The following is a 22965-nucleotide window of genomic DNA, read 5'->3' as shown; positions in this document are numbered from 1 at the left end:
AATGCAAAATAGGGAGACATATTATCCTTTGTTTGTACTCAGAATTACTGTCTACTCACTAGTTGTAAGCAATTGGCCGTAACTATAATTTTTTATCTCAAAATTGAATGCTTGTCTTCCATCTATGTTTTTTAATAGAGACAACACAAAAGATGAAGGTGATAATGTTTGTGAGATGTTCTAAGGTCCTTTTATAAAACTCTTCAGATATTATTTCTTTATTGGGAATAAAAATCAGTTTCTCCTGAAGGAATTCACTTCCACAGAAGCAAATGAAAATGTGAGGTTATGGGGGAGTTTATATGTTGGTGATAAATCAAATAAGGCTGAACTATATACTGTGTTAAGAAAATATTAAAGGCCAGATAAGCCAAGAGATTAGATAAAGAAATGTGTTGCATACCTGTGTAGGTGGGAAGCACACCAACAGCAAAGGGCAACCTAGGGGAGAACAGGAAAGCAGTGGTGAATGCCATGTTACAGAACAAAGAGAAGCATTCAAATTAAGAAATAAATAATCATGGAAACGAAAAATGCGCAAGGTGAGCCAAGAACAATTCCAAGGAAGCTGAGTTGTAGGTCAAGCATCCAGGTTGGGATAACAAGAAAACAAACTCTCAGAGAGAAGGAAGAAGTAGAGAGAGGCTTAGGTAAATATTAGTCAACTCAGGAGAGTGAGATCTGACCATGGAAGATAAAAGCTGCTGTTCATCTATTCACCTGCCGAGTTCACTCCAACAAGGACGCAATACGGAAATCTTTTCATACAAGTCAACTGCAACCAGCCATTGCAAACAATGCTAAGTCCTAGCAAGAGACAAGTAAATACCATTCAGCTGTCTTTGGGCAAAGGCATACAAAGCTACTGGTGATTTTTATGAAAACCAAAATTTATGTTTGCAGTGGTAGAGATAGAAAAAAAAAGTGCCTTAACTTGAATTTGAATCCTAGCTAATTACACTTATACGAGAGACACAAACCCATGCATGAAGACATTTTCTGCAGGATGTTATCATTCTATTGTTTTGTAATTTTCATCTAACGGTATGAATCCATTCTTTCCTCCTGCATCTCACTGCAAATCATTCTTCCTCTTATCAGTCTGCACCTCAACCACAAATGAGGCTCAAATAGCATGAGTCCTCAAGACCTCTCCAAATCCCAGCTTGTTGCTGTTCTCTTGGGCATCAGAAGCAGAAGAACCTGGAAGACAGCAGCTAAGGACAAGAAAGAGATGCAGAGGTTAAGACCCCCGAAGGCCCAGGGGCACCTGGATGGCTCAGTTGGGTGAAAATCTGACTTTGGCTCAGGTCAAGATCTAACAGTGTGTGAGTTTGAGCCCCACATCAGGCTCTGTGCTGACAGCTCATAGCCTGGAGTTTGCTTCAGATTCTATGGTTCCCTCTCTCCACTCCTCCGCTGCTTGTGTGTGTGTGTGTGTGTGTGTTTTCTCTTTCTCAAAGAATAAATAAACACACACACACAAATCCTTGGAGGCCCCAATTCTTCCCATTTTAAACTGCTGAGATCTATAAAGAGATAATAATTTTCCACTGCACCAAAGTTCATGATAATAAATAGGTGATTACAGAGAAGATCAAAACTAATGACTTTCAACTCCAGGTTCTACATTCTCCTTAGTCAACTCCTGGGCCTAACAGGAATATCTCTCACAGAAATGAAAGCATGATGAGACTAATATCAGGGAATAAGCTAAATCCATTGCTGACACATTAGTGTTATATAAGTCTAAAGACAATAAACTACGTCTACTTTCCAAAATGGCAGTGTCACTGTGCCTTTATATTTTTGTCCAGATTTTTGTTCCATAGTTATCTGGAACAAAGATCATAACAAGTAAGGTGATTCACAGACTTATAATGATTTCATTTTATTTGATATGTTTGATTGCTAAGTGCTTAAATTAATTGGTATAAAGTTTTTTAAAAAACTGAAAAGGTAAAGAAAAAGAATGGCAAAGAACAGACTGAGATTTGTTATTTCATGTTCTACACAGTATATGAAACTGATTTTACTTCCTCTTCTCAGATCTAACATCCAGATGGTCCTGAGTTAAAAATCTTAAGCATGTTAACCACACCATACATCAAAGAAACAATTATTCAATATTACAGGGCTCCTTCCCACTGACTCAGCAAGCTAATTACCATCACCTATCTCACTACGCAGCTACTACCAGGTTGAAGGCATAAGTGATTAAAGAGCAAAGCATCCAAAAAGTTGACCATCAATGATTTCACTATCTGGAAATATGCCATATGAAAAGATTTCAAATGGCATAAGCTTTCTGATCCAATTTCAACAGGTAATAATGAGCAATTTTGGATAAAGTTATGTTTCTTAATTTCCCATGTACCTCAAAAGAGAGAGCTTTATTATTTTTCCCTTTTTTTTTAGATTTTAGTTTTCTGACTGCTTGAGATTGGAATGGAGCTCTCTCTTAAAAGTCATATCCTATTCTTTATTAAGGAAGCCTAATTACTGCTCCAATCTTTGGATTTAGAAAATTTAGGGATTGATGAAAAACAAAATCTTGCCACTTATAAAGTCTCACTATGAATCTGATTCTGTTGGGCACAAGTACATTCAAAACAATACCATTAGCACATAGAATAAAGTTTAGTTTTAGCCAATGGATTAGTTTATTTGAGAGTAATTAAACTACCATAAAGTACAAAAACAGGAAAGAAATACTTGGGGTATTGATTTAATCTTAGAATTCACTCTCTACAGTGAAAGGATGAAAAAACGATTGCTGGGGGGCTATGGGGGAAGGAATCATTGTATCTTCAGAACCAATTCTCATTGGCTGAAGTAGTCAGTAAGCACCGCAAGAAAAGAAATACGTTTGTTAAGCCTTCCAACATATTCTCAGCTCCTAATATACAGTAAATGCTCCACATTTTTTCAAAGTATGTATACTGTAGAGGGTCCCTTTGTCAAGATACTAGTTGTATTTATACTTTAAGTAGTGATACTTGCATATAATATATTCATAACTATTTTATGTAAATATAAATATATTAATATATAACCCTAAAAAAATAAAAGGACTATGATTATCCCATGGAACAAGGACTATAATTTATCCCACAATGAATTAGATATGTGATATTATGAATTATCCATTTATCCATTCAATAAGTATTTATGTACTATCATATGCTAGAATGTCTCTATCTTCAATGACAGATTATGGACCTGCCAAAAGCAAAAGATGTGCAGTGCACAAGACTGGAGTTAGTACATTCTTTCAAATTAGTCTTCTAGAATTGAATTTAAAGCAATTTAACTGTGTTTGAAATGAGGTATCTCTGAACAAGATTTGGTCTGCTCCATGGACCAATGGTTAGGAAATTTCTAAATTGAAAGTTTGAGATGAACAGTGTAAAGAACATCATCAGAAGGAGAGCTAATGGATTGTGACTCCATCTCCCCAGTAAAGTAGTAAAAAGGCCCTGAAAATAATTGTAGCCCTCACATTGGGCAAAAATATCCCCCTAGAAGAGACTCAAAGAGTTATTCCCATTGGGTCATTAAGAAAACACTTAGATTGAAAGTTGCCATTGAAATTGTTCTTTAGAGGAGTTCTGCTGTCGGCAGGAAGAAATGAACCATGTAATGCTTGATGCTTGGCATTTAAAAATAGAAGGAGTAAAGTACAAACAGCATGTTGCAGGGGAAGAATTCCACAATATGTTTGAACTAGATGACCTGCTATAATCTTTACCATCTCTCATTTCTATTGCAGTTAAGTACACCATAAAAACAAAGCCATGTGGGAACCAGACCATCAGTAAAAACAAAAATAATAACACTCTGAACTCCTTCCTTAGATGAAAGGCTCTATGCTTTTACAAAACACTTTGTAAACATTATCTTTCTAATTCTCACAACACCCATGATGTGTGGGAGGTAAGTATTATTATCCCATTTTGCAAATGGAGAAGTTGAGGTTCATGGAGTTTGACTGGCCCAAGGCCACAAAACCGACCAATAAGAGAACTGAATCTATTGATGCTCAGAAGTGAGCTGCTAGAAAACAAGATGACAAAATTTGGGGGATTAATATAAAATTCTCCTGGTATGTAGCAATGATATAAAAAAGAAAAATGGAATGAAGTTGCAATTCTAATAAAGGAATTAAAGCAAGATGAGGCAAGTTTTTACGAAGGTTAAAGCACATCAAAAGAAAATGAATTAAAGCACCTTCCCTAGTGATGACTTTGCAGAAGAGAAACAAGAAACACTCAGCCTTCTGAATTATGACATTATTTAGAAAAAAAATAAGAAGAAAATAAATAGAAAAAGACAGTTGCCTCCTATTCAATTGCTATAATAATCAGACTAACTGGAATTCTATGATCCTAAAATCCAGATCTAAATTCTCAATATTCAGTGTGCATGATGACACCGGTTCTGTACTTTAGCCTTAGAGCAATTACCTGTACTACCTGGCCACAAAACAAAATAGTTATTTAACTATAAGTTAAGAGTAAATGATGGAATGAATAAATAAATAGATCAAATAAAAATTTTAAAAAAGAACATATTTGGCTCATTCACATCTTTTGGGTGTGACTAAGACGTCCTAATATAGGTAATAGCTGAATCAGACCTCACTCATTGCCCAAAAACACAGGAAAGGGCTAATGGAAGAAAAATGCCAACAATGAAGGTGACTGTCATTTTAGGAGGGCCAGCATTTTCCAGATTGCCTTGGGCAGCCGTAGTTCCTAATTCAACACACAGTTCAGCTCATCCTAGGTATGCACTCCATACGATACAGCTCTATATGAACAAATTGAAGCTACTTGCCCTTTCAATCACTGTGAGCAAGTTACAAATACCCTTCAGGCACCAGCTATTAGGGACTGTGCTTCAAGGAACCACAGAAATGTGGAGCACTCTTGATTCAGACTGCTGAGTCAGTGAAAGGGATGGGCAGAGGAAAGGAGACAGCACGGCAGAGTCTCTTAAGCTTCTAAACCTAAAAGAGATGAATATGTTAGGCATCTCCTTCTTTTTGTCTTGGACGTGTGAGGATTCTCTACATTTATTGACTGTGGTTAGATATTTGCCTTCTCAGATCTCTAGTACAACTGTTCTTTAATGGGCATAGCTAACACAGGAAGAAGTTGACAAAGTGAACAGAGGCTGGGCCAATGCAGTTTCTAAGGAATTCATGTTTTTTTAAGTTTTTAACTACATAATGATTTTATTATCTGTTTGTTTTCTTGGTCTTCAGAATAAGCAAATGTGTAAAAACAGCCAATAAGCCAAGCATCATTCTCTGTACATAGTCCACATCACTTGATGGACTTACATTCTTATTATTGGTGCAGCAACAATACATCATGTGGTGGTAAGAAGCATGAGGGTCTCAAGAAGTCTCATACACTTCTGTTCCCTCTTGAACCAAAGAGGGGTACCCTGCATTTTCAGTTTGTAGGAACCACACTGTCAAACATATTAATTCTTTTTTTTTTAACGTTTATTTATTTTTGAGACAGAGAGAGACAGAGCATGAACGGGAGAGGGTCAGAGAGAGGGAGACACAGAATCTGAAATAGGCTCCAGGCTCTGAGCTGTCAGCACAGAGCCCGATGCGGGGCTTAAACTCGTGGACCGTGAGATCATGACCTGAGCCGAAGTCGGCCGCTTAACCGACTGAGCCACCCAGGCGCCCCAAACATATTAATTCTTTAAAGTCCAGCTTTCATCCTGATCCAGGTAGTTAATGCCTTAACAAGTTGTCTATAAAATATATATATATTTTTGTAATTATATGAAGTAAACATTTATTTCTATATTGCATATTTTCATATCTTTTGCCACATCTTATATATTCAATACATATATACGTTTATTGTATATACACAGATTTATGAGGAATTACATTTCTCACAGTGGTGAATGTTGTGAGGTATCACCCAGATGCCCTCTGGAGAATGAAGGACTTATTTCCCCAGCTACTGGAAGTGGTGCCACAAAACAGCCCTTGGCTGAGGGTCTTGCTCAGGGATTCCCTCACCTGAATAATAATAATTCACATGAGACTACACCTCCTTCTGGTAACTGGTCTTCTACATTCAGGAACTGATCAACATGTAGAACCTCCTTTCCCAAATCAGAACAAAAGAGGACTAGAGCCGCCAGTAAGCTCTCTAGACCCTTCATCATATTACATCACAGTTTAACTTTTTTCTCTGCTAAATTCTGCTTCCTGGCGCTATCTTCCGCAGGGCTGGTTCCCAAGAGCACTTCCTGACAAATGCCCCAAACACTTACCTCCATCTCAGTATCTGCTTTCTGAGGACCTCTCCCAACATGCAAGTCAAAGACTCAGAAAGATATGATAATAAATACATGAGTCCAAAGACTGGGTAGATCAAGGGCACCATGATTTGGCCTGAATTTTGAGAGATGTAGGGTGCAAGATCCTTATCATTCAATAGGAAAATAAACCTTCAAAATGAATTCCATGTTTTAGAAACCTGTATATAGGATTTTAGAGTGATTTTGTGTGGAAATACATCCAAATGTTATTTTAATGTTCCTGGCGAGAAAGCTGAATACTAAGTTATTCTTATTTGCACTCATCATGAGGGTTGCTTAGTGACAGGTGAAAATTGTGGCATAGTAAAAGGAGACCTACATTTAAATACCAATGCCTGCACTTGATATGCAGCCTCAGGCAAGTGACATACTCTCTCTGAGCCTCCTTTCCCTCATCTGTTACGGGAAAATTATGACAAAATAAAATACATTATGTAATCTGCCCAGTTCAACACTTTGGCACATTATGTTAGCTTAGTAAATGTTTGGTTTCCCTTGATATTGAAGGGTAGCATCACCTTTTAACTGCATAAGAAAAGTTCACATCACAGCAAGACTAGAAGGAAATGCAAAGAATGGTTAATAGGTATGTATGGTATAATAGAGATTTTTTTAAGTATCTAGAGGTTAGAGAAACTTCACTGAAACTTTCTCTGATGTTCCAAACCCATATTTTCCACCTTCTGTTTTCTGCTTATCATCTAGAACTCAATTACTCCCTAAAAGGCTCATGTGTGTTAATGTCCTCCTTTTTTTTATCAAGCCTCACCCCGGATTATAGATAAATAGCCTATAATGCCTATCAGAAACGAGCCCTTCATATTCATTCATTCTGCTAGAAATCTTTTGATGATGGATTAACTTTAGAAGCAATAACCTGAACAACATATTTGGACATTCAATTCTATTCTCAAATATAACCTCCATTTCCTCCAATTTAACCCAACAGATGGGTTTCATTAAGAATCACTCAAATCTCACTGACTCATGCCCCCATTAGCTGACATCCCTCAAGGCCCTTTGGTTCTCCTCCCATTTGTTTTTCTGGAGCCTCCAAAGGCTCTAAAGTGTTACATGCCCTCACATGCTCTCGCCAGGAGTCCTGTCCTGTGCTCCAGGCCCCCTCATGTGCTCCAGAAAATAGCTTGACAATGTTACCTAGACTGCTGTTCCTGCCATTCCTTCCATGACAACCTCAAGGCTCAGCCCAGGCAGTCTCTTCGAAAGTCTACAAGAACATCATCACTGGAGTAGCCAACACCACTCTGTGTCCCTGGCAATCTTCAGTGCACTGAAACCATGCCATGTACTGAGTTGTGGGAAATGAGTTTGGACAGGGGGGCAAAAGCCAGACAAGGCCTTATACTCCATGCTGAAAAGCTTGACCCAGGCAGGTAGTCAGCATCAAGTCATCTAAGAGCTTAAATAGGGGCTTGACATATATATTGGTATCTCAGCAACATTGCTGGCTCAAATATACAGGATGAATTGGAGGGAGACTGAGATTACAGAGTCAAGGGAAGGATTAAGAAGATTCTGTAATGGTGCCAGAAAGAGACAGCAGAGTCCTTGATCTCAGCGAGGTAGTGTCTCTGTGCTGTGTGGAAGGAAGTTTGGTGTCCTCCGTTTACTGGATTTCTATGGTGGCCTGTTCCTAATTAGTTTGGGCCAGTGGAAGTTACCAATAGGAGACTGGGAAACAGGAGGATAGAAGAATCCAGTGTGTTTCATCCTCTTTCTTGGTTGCCTCTCCTCTATGGCACGTGCACACATACCACCATTCTGGCTTCTGCCCAAGGGTCCGCCCACCAGAGGTTCTGGGAACCCTATTTCCTTCTTTTGTCCCTCCCGTGCAAGGTTGATTGTGGCTTCCTGCTATTGCTAACATCTGAGTTGCTGCATTGTCTCCTTCGGCTTCTGATCTCTTTCATCACCTGTGTAACTGATTCCTTGTATAAAATTCTTTTAAATATTTGAGGATGTTTCTCTTTTCCTGGTTGGACTCTGACTGATACAGGAGAGGATACATCTGAGAAATATTTAAGAGGCAGAACCATTGGAACTGTATGAAGATAACGCTTATTGCCTAACTCAAAGTTGTTCTCACTTTTTTGCACATTCTGAACTGAACTGGTGTTTATTGTCTTGGTTCCTCAGCCAGCTGTCTATATCCTGTTTCTGGGAAGCTATTTGCAGCATGGCAGATTGAGAGTGTTCAAACTCCTTATAACAATAAGAAAAGATAAAAAAAACAATGGGATACTGAATGTGTGGACCAGGCAAGTCTCTGTTTGGGTCTCCCAGGCTTTTGTCTGACAGCTTCCACAAGCATGGAAGGAGAAACATGCAAGGGAAGGCCACATCTGATGCCCCAGATATCAGTACTTGATTTAGAACCAGCCACATGAAGACCCCACAAAGTTGTGAAGACATGATTTTTTTGGATGTAGTCAGGATAGGAACTAAGGATCCAGTGACCAATAAGGAAAAGGGCAAGGAGAGGATGCTGAGATGTGGATATGCAGGTTACAGAGGATGGCATGGCATGAATGCAGAGCATGCCCAGCCTGGCCAAGAAAGAGACCTGGAAACAGATGCACAAATGCTCTGGCTGATGCTGAAGATGCCACGCTGTCTACATAGTAGAGGGAGGACATCAGAGAGGAGGCACCACTATCGTAGAGAACTCGCAAGTTTGCAACTAATAAAAGCTCAGGTTGGGGGAGGGAGGGATTGGCGTTTTATTTTATTTTTTCATTATGTAAACTCATTTTAGAACACTTTAAGATTTTAAGAAAAGTTTCAAAGAGAGCACAGACAGTCCCTGCATAACCCTCACCCATTTTTCCCTATTACCAGCTTACATTACTATGGTACATTAGTCAATGAAACCAACATTGATACATTATAGCAAACTAAAGTCCACATTTTATTTGAATTTCACTAGTTTTTTTTTCCTAGTATCTCCCACCATGATACCAATGCATTACATTTATAGGCATTTATTTAATACTTATTTTTGAGAGAGAGAATGTGTGTGCATGTGAATGGGGGGAGGGGCAGAGAGAAATGGGGACAGAGGATCTGAAGCGGGGTCTATGCTGACAGCAGAGAGCCCAATGTGGGTCTCTAACTCACGAACCATGAGATCATTACCTTAGCTGAAGTCAGAGGCTTAACCAACGGGGCCACCTAGGTGCCCCAGAGAGGCATTTTATTTTTATTTTCAATCTAGTTTCTTTCTTAAAGAGAAAAATATTTGTTCTCGTTTCTTTTATTAAAGGAGTACACAAAAAAAATTTATATATATATATATATATATATATATATATATATATATATACACACACACACATACATACACACACACACGTTTCAAACTTTAATAAATATATCCAAGGAAGACCAGGGTCAATTCTCTTACTTAGGAGAGTGTATTTAGGCATGAAGCACAGGACTCAAAGCACATGGGTTCAAATCCCAGTTGGCTCTTTTCTTTTTTTGAGAGAGAGAGAGAGAGAGATCATGAGCAGGGGAGAGGGGCAGAGAGAGAGAGACAGACACAGAGACAGAGACAGAGAATATTAAGCAGGTTCCACACTCAGGGCAGAGCCTAATGCAGGGCTTGATCTCACGACCCTGGTGAGCTAAAATAAAGAGTCAGACATTCAACCCACTGAACCACCCAGGCACCACTCAGTCAGCTCTTTTCTCTTGTGCAGACTTGAAAAAGTTCTTCAGCGTTTAATAAGTTTGGGGTTAGCTTCGTAATCTATAAAATGGAAATAGTGATAGTACCCTACATCATGGGTAGCATATGGGAATTAAAATTAATAGTACATATAAATCATTTAGAATAGTAAGCAATGAGTTAATCTTAGTTGCTGGTACTGTTATTATTGCTATATGATTCCAAAGTGCCCTTCATATCTCTTTTCTTGACACACACTATACATTTAATTACATGTTTCATATTCGTCTTTACTTCTACACTGGAATATTCATGAGTTCAAGGACATTCCTGTCTAACTCAAAGTAGGTGTAAAAGTATTGTATTCAAAAAAAGTATTGTATTATCAAAGTATTGTAAAACAATAATCACTTGTTTTACATGCTGAATGAAGAGCCATCCACCAACTGTTTGAAATGAAATGTAAAAGCTTGAAGGAAGAGAAAGTGAATGAGATGCAGTGAGACAGAAGATACACATACATGCATAGGTCAAACTGAAGCAAAATAAACTTTGCTTCTAAGACATTGGTGTAGGACGTTCTGTACCTACTAGCACTGAAGCTCAATTTCTCTTCACGTGCTATGTGATACTGAAAGGCATATGTTTTTCTGAGATTAACAATTAAAAATTCAGCAAGAGACACTGCTCTTTCAAGGCATTGGTAATGAAGAAAGGCAGAGGGAATTCTGGACGTAATTCCTAGCTACAGCTTTCAGGTAACATTGGCACAGCTAGTGCACATGAGATGAACAAGCAATGTATTCAAATGGTCAATATTCAATTGTCTTGCCAGGTGCCCTGAAAATCTGAGTGCTCCATGTATAAATGCACACTTGGGCTGCGGGAATCCCAGGCACAGATGTCTGTAAGGCTACATATATTTCTGCCATAAATACAGCTTTCAAATGTGCTCAAGTCTTATCCAGACCTCCAGACAAGGAAGTTGTTAAATGCAGTTTTTCCCTCCTTTCCTGTAAGTTGCCTTCGCCTTTGAAATATTGCTAAGCAGCTGTCCCTGAGGGTGGAGGTGGAATTAGCAGCTGCAGCATTTCTTCCAGCGTCATCTCTTTGGTATGTCGCTTCCTTTCACTCTCATGCTGGGGAAGATCCCACCCCTCCTTTGCATTCCTCCTGAGCAAGTTGTGTCAAGGCGAGGCAAGAAAGGAAGCGATTCCCATCCTCCAGGGTGCAATCAAAAAGGAAGATTTTAATTAGTTTCTCAGGATGTTCTCAGTTTCTGCACAGAGCAGCCCTTCCCTTCCTTGGCATCAGAGCACTTCCTGGATTCTTCAAGAAACAAAGTTTTACTCCCTCAGGTGCGAGACTGTGTACCGAAATGTAACAAGGAGTCATGAAGCCTGCCTTTGCTAGCCCTTACCGCAAGTGCAATCCTCTATTTATTTGTGTAAATAATTGATGAGTGACTGTCTCTCCCATGTTGCTGAGGATTCTGTGCAGGAACGGGTGTGTCTGATTTGGGTCTCCATGATATCCTGAGCACCGAGCAGTAGGTCTGGCACATAGTAGACACCGCATAAATGGTTGCAAAATAAAGTGATGAGCATGTGATTGAAGAAGCTTCTGCTCCAGGAAGCAACATAGCACCTGAAGCATATGTGGCCCTCAGAGGTTGCTTCTTCATGAGCTTCTTAGAGAGAGCAGTGTTGATGAGTCTTTTCTGTGCACCAGACACTTTATTTTTGTGCATCATATCTGTTTTATCTATTAACTCAAATAATCCTCCTAACAACACAGTGAACTAGATTCTGTGATTTTCCCTATTTTACAGATTAGAAATATGAAACAGGGAGACAGCGTTAGTAAAATGTCTCAAGGTCACACAGCAGCTCCTGGCAGAGCCTGGAATAGAACAAGCCCTATTGGCTCCAGGCTCAGTACACCAACTCACTATTCAGCCTCCTAGGAGACTGTATAGTTAGTGCCTTTCACCCACCAACTACATGCAGCCTAAGTGATAATCATCCTAACTGGCCAAGAAAAAAACAAAAAAAGACTTTCGGTCTAGACAGATGTGGATAAATTTATAAACCATCTTTGATATTTAAGGGAGCCCCCAAAACAAACACACTCTTCAGATTTAACAAGTTCAAGGGCTGTGTACCATCACTGGCAAGAATAAATATGGTCAAAAAAGACCTCTCGAATGCCTTAAAGTCAAGTATATTCTTAGATATCTAGTCAATCAAAAGTCTGCCTTATTTTTTTTTCCTAAAATATCACTTGAGGATATTTATGTGAACATACAAATTAACTGTTCACTCCACGACTTCATGGAATCCCACGTGGCCAAAGAATAGAGGTTAAACCCCATTAAATTAAGATTTCTTTAAGAAATGTGTCTACAGTACTGAAAGGCATATACTTCAATTCCAAATGGAGTTTTAGACACAAAGAAGTGGGCAGGAAAACAGATCTTTCTCCTCTAAATTCCCATTGCACACTGAGCCATTTTTCTTGTTCTTGACATTGAATGCATTGTATTCTTATGTCTGCACATTTGTCTTATCTCCCTGCAAAAACTGTAAACTCCTTAAAACAGGAACTGTGTCTTGCAGTAAAAGGCAGTGTGCTAGAAAGAGCAAGAATTTATTGGTAAGTGGAATTGCCACTTACTATTTATACAACCTTGAACAAGTTGCTTAACTTCTCTCATCTTTGATTTATTCATCTATAAAATGAGGTTAATAAAGGTATGTAGTATGAGTAACTAAAATTTTAAAAGATTATTTGGGACTTTGTTTTCATACAGCACATTGAAACAGATATGCTTTACTCCAGAAACACATTACAATTTTAGTAAATAAATAAAATCTTCTTAAACCCATAAGGGCAAAGAAAGCAAGGGAAGAGAGATAAGACAGAAAGACACGTACATATGGAAAGCAGTGGACTGAAGCAGTAAATGATTTGGCAGACCAGCAACATGGAAACCCTCCAGTGAATGAAGTCATGAAGAAGGCTCATTTGCATTTCAGAATCTCAGAAGGCTCAGGAGTTGGAGGCAGGAGGCACTATGGAAGTGGGTGCTGGTGGGATGAAAGCAAGAACACCATTGAAAGTCTTTGTAAGGAATAACGAAGTCCTGGGATCCCTTCCCTTCCCCACAGGCCAGGTTGTCTACATGGCTTAACTGTGAATAATGTTGATGTAAACAAAGCAATATGTAGCTGAATATTAATATGCCAAAAATTATAATTTAAATTCAATTATAAAAATAGAGAAAGAAGTGTGTGTTTGGGGTGAGAGGAGTTGTTTAAGGAAGCTAAATCATGGTCTCCCATTGTTCTGAGGGAGGATCTAAAATCAACAAGTTAAAAAGGGACAGTAGAGTACATTATGTAAAACAATGAAGGCAAATACCAGAAGAAACAGCTAAAAGGATTAAAAGTTATTTCCCCTAGGGGATGAGAAGTGAAGTTGGCTGGGTGAGACAGGGGCTAATATTCTGCATTCTAAGCCTTGAAAAATGATTTGACTTTTTTATCTATGTACATTTTCAATCATAAAAATATTTTTAAAAAATGAATGCTGGGCTACAGAAGGCAGTCAATAAATACCGCTGCCGGCTCTCTTAATCCCTGTTCATTTTATTTATTTATGTTCATATTTACTACCCTGTAGATTCTCCTTAAATGTTTACCTAATAACTGAGCAAATGCACCATCAAGATGCACATACTGAATCACCAACAAAATCTTCAGAAGGGAAAAAAGGAAGGGACACATTTATTACCTCAGAGTTTATAATGTAAGGAAGGAACTGTCACCTAGGAACAAAGTTTTGAACAATGTATGATCAATCTTCTTGGCACTTTTTATGGGAGGGACAGACTATCAATAGGAAATCAGGTACCTGTTCCAAAGGCATGACCTGACAAATAGGAGAATTATGTTTAACTTAAAAACTTCCTTAAAATATTGCAAGCTACCTAAAACATGACTAGTAAATTAATCTGACAGCCTCAACTCTTAAAATGACCTTTGCTGTCACCACTGTTCTATGGGCTCACATTTCCCTGCACCTCCTCCCCAACCACACAAGCATGGTGGTGATTGATTTCTCACTAGTAGTGACCAGATGACATGATCCCTGAGTCCGGGTATATTTACTCTTGGGGAGCCTGGCACATATTAGCATATTCACACATACTCAGGACTTACATGGCACAAATAAGCAACTATCACCTTTACTAGCCTATGTCACGTTTTGGTTGTATATCCACTCTTCTCTCCAGGAAGAGTCTCCTTCCTGGAGTTTTCCATCTTTGCATTTCACCCCTCCAGCATGTTTTCATCAGGATTAATGAGCAGAAAGAGATTAGGTAGGAAGAAAGAAACAGATCCACATGGGCGTGTTGTTTATTCCTCTTCTACTCTACTGTTCCATTTCTTTTGTGACTCCTTTCTGCCATGGCCACAACTTCTTCACTGAAGGACAGATCAATGAAAGTCAAAGTCTGGACTTCAACCAAGGAGAAATTTCACAGGTCCATCACTCGGCTTGCATGTTTGCTTGTTTGTTGAGATGCATGAAGCAAGAATAGCATGGGGGGACCGCCCAGATCATTTCTTCTCCAAAATAATTGCTTCTGAAAATCCAGATGACATGTACTTTGGAAGATTTTTTTTTATTACATTTCCAGTAGCAACAATAAATTAAACTCTCTCTCCCAACAACCACACATACAGCTCAGCAGAGCTGGTGATTTATGATTAATAATCCCCTCAGAAATACAAAACCCAGTCAAACAACAAAGGTTCAGATTAAATCCAAGTGAAATCAACAGATGCCTGGCACCATAAATACCACCAACTGGAGCCTCCCATGGAATGCATGAAGGAGGGAATTCCAGAGACACTGAGTCAGTCTTAGAGCTAATGTGCCATTCTTGGCAATGGCAAGGGACACGGGAAAGTCCCAGGTGAAGAGTTCAAGTTTTGTCAAATCCATTTTGTTACTGAAAATTTCCAATGGTATAAGATTCCTGAGCATGAAATAATTAACTCATTATGACAACATGAGGAAACTAATACACCATGGAATATGGCATATGTATTTCCAACTAGGACCACCAGCAACTGCAGGAAACAGAAACTAACCACTACAGACATCCCAATGTTAATGCTGAAGTACTTCAAAGTAAATTATAGGCAACATGACAATATACTATGTTGAAGTAGATACAGTAGCATCTATAAGAGTAGAATTGCCAAATATAAGTTTTTAACAACTCTATTTTTGAACAGCTATACAAGGCAGCTAAAGGCTCACAAAAGACACAGATCACCTTCATACCCTTGAGCCTGCAGATCCATCTGAGTTTTCTTAGACTTAGAAGACAGGGTGGTTTCTATCTCTTCTATTCCAAGAAGTTTTGGAGCCTTTGTAGGGCATGGCTCATTCACAGGCATAGTTTGCTAATGGTCAACAGACATCATTTGTGCCAATATAAGAAACCAAATCCAATATATAAAACATCACCTATCTTTTGTTTAATGCTTATTTATTTGAGAGAGAGAGAGAGAGAGAGTGAGCAAGAGAATGCAAGCAGGAGAGGGGCAGAGAGAGAGGGAGAGAGAGAGAATCCCAAGCAGCCTGTGCAGCGGTCAGCATGGAGTCCAATACTGGGTTCAATCTCACAAACTGTGGGATTATGACCTGAGCCTAGATCAAGAGTCAGCCGCTTAACCCACTGAGCCACCCAATTGCCCCAAAACATCACCTATCTGGATGAGAAGTTTTGTTTTTTGAGATGAAAATAAGAAAATTTGCAAAAATCTTTTGTGATTTTTTTCTCTAATGCAGGAGCATCAAAAAAGGAAATAAAAGAGGATCATACAGTTTATTGTAATTTATTCAAATTACTTGTGTTTTTTCAGCACATGCATATTTTATTCAAATCCTTGTATTTTTGCGACTGTTGACTTTGTGGTGCTAAATCATCCTGAGTATAAATCTTAGTTCTGAAACTTCTTGTTCGTGTGACCTGGAGAAAGTCTTTGTTTGATATCTGCACAAACCATGATAATGTGCACCTCAGAAGCTTATAATGAGGATCCAATGAAACTAGATATGTCACATATGAATTCCATGAAGTGTATAATGCTAGATAAATATGTGCTTCTTCCCCCATTGACAAAGATCTTGCATTTTCTGTTAGACCTCATTTGCTCCAGTATGGAACCCACCATTTTCTGTTATGGGATCCAGGCATAAGTGATAGGCATAAAAGTTCACATGCTCATTCCAAGTTTGCCTACAGAATCCAGAGTGGTATGGATCAAGAAGAAGCAGACCCCTGCAGAGAGGAACGTCAGTGTGACTTTTGCTCCAGGCACTTTCTCCTGCAGATTGATAGTGGCTAGAAGAGCTTTCAGCTGGAATACATTTGGGACAAGCTGAGCTCCATCTGTCAAGTACACCCCTACACCACCACCACTGCAACAGCATCCCTAGACCTACACTTTTAGGACCCAAACTAGAATTAGCTGAATGTGCTAAACATGAGGCACCACCATTCATATTAATGACCACAGCACTGTCTTGCCTCAGGGGAAAGCACATGAATTTGGGAACCTGAATGAGTGGGTCTGAATCCAGAAGCCACCTTTTACTACCTGGGTCATCTTGGGAAACTTAATTTTAAGTTCCTCAGCCTTAACTTCTCACTTGGAAAAATGGAGTTCTTACTTCCCCTGTTATTGATTTGCAGTGAAGATTAAATAAGATAATATGCGTAAAGTCCTTTGCATAGTGCCTGACTCAGAACTGGTTTCCAACAAACAATTGTCCCCCACCCCAACCTTCTATATATACTCCTCTATTCACTGTGCCTTCCCTCCTCTATTACTCTCATGGAAATATTCTTCACTCAATGTCTGGCTTCACACAACTTCTTTCAACTTCTTTCTTTACCTTCATGCTCAGTGAACTCTTCCTATACCACTTCTCCTGCTCTTACTTCCAATGGTAACTAGAGATCCCAGGTTTTTGAGCCTTACCATGTGCCAAGAACTCCATAAATGCTCTCAGATTCTCACCGCAACCTTCCAACATAGGTCATACTTTCCTTAATTTACATAAAGGAAAATCACAGCTAGGAAAGATTAAATTCACCAAGCTAACAAGTGAGTGATTCAAATCTCATGTGTCTAACTACACAACTCCTACATTTCATCATCTGTAAATTTATTTCATCCATACCGCCTGTCATATTTTAGGCAGGCAATGTACCTATCAACTGACAATATGCATGAAGGCAGGTTTAATACCATGTTTAGCCTATAGGAAATACCAAATACATGTTGGTTAATTATTACTAAAAAAAAAAAAAAAAAAAACAGTTAATTGGTAATTCACTAACTGATGATGATTAAATAATTGTGAAGGTGCTTCTTATCTCAAAGACATTTTCAGGCAATAGAAAATCCTGAAAGAAGGAATGATTCTTTCTATTTCTTCAGGAAAGAGGATTTTTTCTTTATTTTAGAGATAATGCACATTAGTGGGGGAGAGAAGCAAACAGAGGTGGAGGGAGGAATCTTAAGCAGGCTTCATGCTCAGCACAGAGCCCAACTCAGGGCTCGATCTCTCAACCCTGTGATCATTACCTGAGCTTAATCAAGAGACAAATGCTCAACCAACTGAGCCACTCAGGTGCCCCAAGGAATATTTTTAATCTAGTCATTAAAAAAGAGAGAGAGAAAAAAAAAGATGGTTTAAAAAAAATTAGGAAGGTGGGCACCTGGGCAGCTCAGTCAGTTAAGCCTCCAGCTTCTGCTCTGGACATGATCTTGTGCTTTATCAGTTTGAGCCCCATGTCAGGCTCTACCCTGACAGTGCGGAGCCTGGTTTGGATTCTCTATCTCTCCCTCTCTCTCTGCCCCTACCCTGCTCATGTACTCTCTCTCTCTCTCCCTCTCTCTCTCTCTCTCTCTTTCTCTCTCTCAAAAACAAATAAATAAGTAAGCATTTAAAAAAAAAATTAGGAACTATAACAAGATCCATTCCAGAACTATAATAAGGCTCTTCCTCAGCATAATCTTCAATAATATTTTTAAAGGAGGTATGTTGATGTATCAACATGACAGTTGTTAAGGCTATGATGAAAAGATATTAAAAGGAGAAGGGTAAAAATAAGACCAGGAGCCATGTAGAGATGGTAATCAAGACAAAGCCCATTTTTATGTACTTGCTTATCTCCCTGACCAACAGTGAAGGCCCCATCCCATCCTCCTTCACTCCATGTTATAATCCACCTATACCATAGCCATGAGTTAGAGTAACACAAAAGTAATTCATTCATACTGATGAGAATCAGATTCCTTTAACCCTAGTTATAATGAAAGACTTCTTATTATCCATCAATTTCAGCCAGATTATTTCAATCTGATTTTGTTATATGTATCTTGAGAATTTGGCTTCATGTCCTAATTCTAGGAGGGATTGCTAAGTTTTCCCACTCACTTTTAAAAATCAAGTGGCCAACAGTGGAGGAAACCAAGATCTCTGCCTCAGATCTTACAGAGGAACACCTCTGGGTCAGTGCCTAGGACTCCTGCCATTTCAATTAAGAAAAGCCCAAAACAGTATCTATGCCCATGTGAGGAAGGAGCTGGTTACGCTGATAGAAATCTTACCAGTGATTTCCTGAGAATGGAAAAGTGAGATATAATGTGTCTGGCAGGGCTATTGATGCTGAGTGGTCATAGGCCGTTGTTATTGTTTTGTTTTGTTTCCCCGAAGGAGGAGGTGAACACATGTTTTGGCTTTACATCTGGCACCCAGCCTTCTCCAAGGAAGGATTTATGACTCTTGCCAGCAATAGACTTAGTTGCTTTCGGCTGGATTTTATTAATCTGGATGGTCATGCATCCAAATCACAAACAGAAAGGCAGTTTTCCCCAAGCCAGAGCCAGGTGCAGAATAACCACACACTGACCCTCACTGTAATGTGTGATGACAGTCTGAAACAGCCTTGACCTGTGTCCAGTGGGAACAAGATGCAATTCTCTGTAACACGGTCACAATTGGACTTTCCCAGACTTCCCAAGTTCATAGATCCAATAACAGTGAAAACAATTCCTGCTCAGAACAACCATTAAAAACAAAATTTCTAAAACCTACCATTGCCTAACTACCATTATTTCATAAAATAAGGATATTTAACAGCAAAACAAGTAGGACAATCATAGTCTCAGAATAAAGGAGTCTTCTAAATTATTAATTTAGCATTATGTTTTTAAAAAGTATTCTGATTGTTCTTGTGAAACTATTAACCAAGGAAAATGTAAAAAAAAAAAAAAAAAAACAGAATGTTTCCCATATTCTGAAAAATCCTTAAACATGACCAATTGATCCTAGAGAGGCACATATCATCAATTACACACATTTTATACATGTAAGAGTTTCGCTATGAAAAACATGAAACATGATAAGTTTGGGTTAATGGAATCCTGAAAATAACTTAACAAAATCCTGAAGACAGATTTGTAGCTGAGACCAGAGATGAGTCTCAGCCCTCCCATTGTGCCATCCTGATGCCACCAAACACACTGCTCACTTCTGCCCCTAAACTCTCCCATGGGGTCATGATTATCCTCTTGGCATTTAATCCCACATCTCTGATATTGACGGCTCATGGCACTAACTGGCTACATTACATTCCATATATACTTTCTAGATGAATAGAATATCTTCCACATTCAAGGGCAAGAAAGTCCCTGGCAAAGCGCAGGGCTGAAACATAAATATAGTAGCCTGTGTAATAAGATTACTAGTATCAAATATCTACATGAGCAGGAAGATTACACGAAAATTGGAATTCTGTAGACACATAAAGTCCAATTTAAAAAAATTACTGAAGCATCTCAAAAGAAAATCTGGGAGTTAAAACCAGGTTTTCCAGGCATCACATCTTTTCTTAAGCCACTTTTTCTACCATGTTTCCACTTAAGAAGGCTTAGTCCTTCTTTTCAAGTCTACCTCTCTTCTCAGAAGTCTTTCCACCTATCCCAAACTTGGAAGATTTTTCCCACCTATGAGTTCCTGGAGTGTTTCCTATCTCTTTTCTCCCTCAAAGCAAAAATTTAAGCTTATTATAGACTCAATGAGGGGTAAATAACAGACCTTTTTCGATCCTACCTTCCTCTATGCGCACTAAGCAAGATATATCCACCCCACCTTCTACATACAACGGAGTCCTATGGATCCCTCAAGGTAAGATCAGAAGAGTTGCTTCCTCCTCATTTATACCTGCCTGGACTCTCTTCCCTCCTACCCTAATGAATTAGTTCCTTCTCCAAGCCTCCATGTGAACTTTTTCCATTGAGCAAAAAGAGCACTTATGTTACTGTGAAATTGTTGAGATTAAAAGTCAAATGGCCCACTAATACTGTTGGACATTGCCTTCAGTTTCTCAATCCAATCCACAATGACAAATTAAACCTTCTCCTCTCCCTTCAATCTTCTAAAACAGTCTTGATCCTCTTGGTTTTTAGCTTATAAACTTGCCTCTTAAACAGAAGATAGGGATTACCTGATATGAATTCCCAAACACCAATTATTTCTCTAATATTACCTATATCAAATAACCCACACTGAACCCTCACTATCCTCCTCTTTTTCTGTTAAAGGATATTCCTCTTCTATTACCTAAGATTAACCTCTTTGGATCCACCATTTTTTATCTTCTCATGAGCTATAAATATTTGTTATCCCTTTTTTCCCTTTGTGTAATCAAACTCTCAACTGGATTCTATCAGTTGGTTGTTGCTGTGGTCTGAATGTCCAACTGCCCCACAAAATTCCTATGGTGAAATCCTAATGCCAAATGTGATGGGATGAAGATGTGGGGCCTTTGAGAGGTACTTAGGTCAGAGGATGGCATGGACTAAGACATCTATTAAATATACACAAATCTCTCCCATTTCAAAAACAGAAATATGAAAAAAAATGCATCCTCACTCAACCCTTCATTCCTCCATTTCTACCCCAGCTCCTGCAGCATCCGTCTTATACCTTTTATAGCTAAATTGCTGTAGGGCTGTCTATAACTGCTGTCACCATTTCCACGTCCCTATAAACTCAATCTGCCATGGAGTAGCCTCTCCATTCCTCCTTCCCATCACCTTCTACCATGAGTCATGGGTTGTAAAATTTAGCCAGTAAAACTACATAGCGTGCTCAAATAAATTTGAATTTCAGGAAACAAATAATTTTAGCAGATTTTTAGATGAGGCATACTTATACAAAAAAAAGTATTTGTTGTCTATCTGAAATTCAAACTAGTTCTGGTATTATATCCAGCAACCCTATCTCTCCCACATAGTACAATCCAACCTGGATGTCTTCCGGTCCTTTGATTTTGGAATGTTTTTCATTGCCACAGACTTTTATAAATGCTGGGTATTTTCATTTCCTAAGGTTGCTGTAATGAAGACCCACCAACTAGGTGGCTTAAAACTATAGAAATACATTGTCTCATAATTCTGGATATTAGAAGTCTAAAGTCAAGGTGCTTCCAGGGCTATGCTTTTCCTAGTTCCTTCCTTCTGGCAGCACCAGATGACCCTTGGCTGGTAGCAGGATGACTTCACTCTCTGGGTCAGTCTTCATGTAGCCATCTTCTCTTTCTGTGACTTTTACTCTTTTTATAAGGACACCAGTCATATTGGGTTAAGGACCCAATCTACTCCACTATGGCCTCAATTTAATTAATTACATTGGCAATGACCATATTTCCAAGTTAAGATTACATTCTGAAGGAATGGAGGCTGGGACTTCAACACATCTTTTGGGGAGACACAAGTCAACCCTAACACTAGTTCTTGTGCTAGGAATACACAGTTTTCTCTTATTTCCCTATGCACTCCTACTTACTTCTACACACATTTTAGATTTCAGATGAACAATTCTCTGGCTTTCTTGAGTACTATCCTCCAGTTTTTGTACTTTAAAAGGACCATATGCTTCTCTTCATTGAACGTTTAGATTCTGTGTGATGAGTCCATATGTGCTACCTTGATACTGTGATGAATGTCTGTGAACTCCATTGGACTGCACTCCATGAAGGCAAAAACAATTCCTGTTTGGTTCATTAGTACCACCTTAGCTGTAAGCCTTACACTTAGTAGTGTTTAATGAAGATTTGTCCTATGAATGAATAAATAAATCATGATTTTGATGAATTATTTTACAGCACAAATGGCTTAAGGACAAAACAGAATCTTTATAAAGATCTTTACAAAGCCTAGAAGAGGCCTAATAGAAAATGTGTGTTCAGTAACAAATTTCTGAGTAAGTAGTTGTTTTCATTCCTACTCTTTTGTTGTTTTTATCCTGAAAAGAAATCAGGAAGACAATTACCAGGCAAAACAGAGATATGTAGTTGTTTATTAAATATATAAAATACTTAATTCATTTTTTCTATTTGAGTTTCCTTTTTTGACAGAGGTGTAACTAACATAACATTATATTAGTTTCAAATGTACAACAGAATGATTCAATTTTTGTATATACTGCAAAATTTATATATGTTGCAAAATGAGTTTCTTAGATCCAGATTTGTCACCAAAAGACCATGTCTCACCTGTGTTTGAATAACAAGAGTAAAAGTTGATTCACTTTTGAACACATATAGGAAAAGTTATCCCCAACAAGTTAGTTTAAACATGTTTACTGAGCTTTATACTATTCTTCAATACTAAAATAGACTTTAAATATTTTTAATGTAGTCTGATGCTTTAATATGCTCCAGAGCAGTTGATTTCAAATATGTTTTTTTTTAACGTTTATTTATTTTTGAGACAGAGAGAGACAGAGCATGAACGGGGGAGGGGCAGAGAGAGAGG

At 38.5% G+C, this 22965-nt stretch overlaps 1 long non-coding RNA gene across 1 annotated transcript in view; it reads right to left on the bottom strand.

Annotated features, from left to right (window-relative positions):
- The window catches only part of LOC113603459 (uncharacterized), a 40313-nt gene that overhangs the window by 3777 nt on the left and 13571 nt on the right, over nt 1–22965 (bottom strand). The window contains exon 2 of the long non-coding RNA XR_003425055.2: nt 404–441. This is a non-coding gene — a long non-coding RNA (uncharacterized LOC113603459). The remainder of the gene's footprint in view (nt 1–403; nt 442–22965) is intronic.

The sequence above is a fragment of the Acinonyx jubatus genome, chromosome A1, assembly GCF_027475565.1.
Source record: "Acinonyx jubatus isolate Ajub_Pintada_27869175 chromosome A1, VMU_Ajub_asm_v1.0, whole genome shotgun sequence".
NCBI classification, from domain to species: Eukaryota; Metazoa; Chordata; class Mammalia; order Carnivora; family Felidae; genus Acinonyx; species Acinonyx jubatus.
This window is presented reverse-complemented; position numbering and strand designations above follow the sequence as displayed.